Source organism: Phalaenopsis equestris, unplaced genomic scaffold (assembly GCF_001263595.1).
Source record: "Phalaenopsis equestris unplaced genomic scaffold, ASM126359v1 Scaffold188787, whole genome shotgun sequence".
In the NCBI taxonomy this organism is placed as follows: Eukaryota; Viridiplantae; Streptophyta; class Magnoliopsida; order Asparagales; family Orchidaceae; genus Phalaenopsis; species Phalaenopsis equestris.
In genome coordinates, this window is record NW_018208736.1 from 1 (window position 1) to 760 (window position 760).

Here is a 760-nt window from a genome sequence, read left to right on the forward strand (position 1 = left end):
CCCTGCAGTTTCTGCTGTCATTAATAAGAGCACTGCTACATGTGGCAAGGCCTGTCACACGTAAGCTAGGATACTTTCCTGGAACGGATCTCTACCGCGACATTGACCAATATCCAGAGTCCACGAACATATCTGGCATTCTGATCATACAGCTCGGCTCTCCCATGTATTTCGCCAATGCCGGTTATCTTAGAGAGAGGTAATAATAATCGTGCTACAAATTTACTTAGAGATGTAGCAGAGGAATGGAGCCATAAACTTGAATCATCTTCTTCACATGATGTGCAGGATTTTAAGGTGGGTGGAAGGTGAAGAAAATAGAATTAAGGAGACGAGTAGCCCGGATTTACAGTATGTTATATTCGATATGAGCGGTATGTTGTGTCATTAATTACGTAGTGATGTGTGACGCATGCATGTAATTTCTTAAAGTTAGTTCATGCATAATTATTTTTAACTAGTTATTCATAAATTTGTATGTAAGGGGTGTCTGCCATTGACAACAGTGGCATTGGAATGATGTTGGATACTCACAAAATGCTTCTGAAGAAGGGGATCAAGGTATCTCTCTCTCTCTCTTTGTATGTGTGTGTGTGTGTGTGTATGCGCGGGGTATTCAGATCAATTGGACAGACATCTGCTTGTCAGTTGTAAGCCCCTTCTGGTTTGGGATTCGAATCCCCCGAGTGTAGGGTGTGGTACTCAAATTGTTGGACGCATTAGGGATGGTCAAGACTCGTACAATAGCCTTTGGTCATTC

General features: G+C 42.2%; 1 long non-coding RNA gene across 1 annotated transcript; it reads left to right on the top strand.

Moving 5' to 3' along the window:
• The first annotated feature begins 13 nt into the window (after positions 1-13).
• On the top strand, positions 14-563 carry LOC110034494. Its single transcript, XR_002295066.1, has 3 exons — positions 14-199; positions 289-374; positions 485-563. It is a non-coding gene; the product is annotated as an uncharacterized LOC110034494 (long non-coding RNA).
• The last annotated feature ends 197 nt before the right edge of the window (positions 564-760 follow it).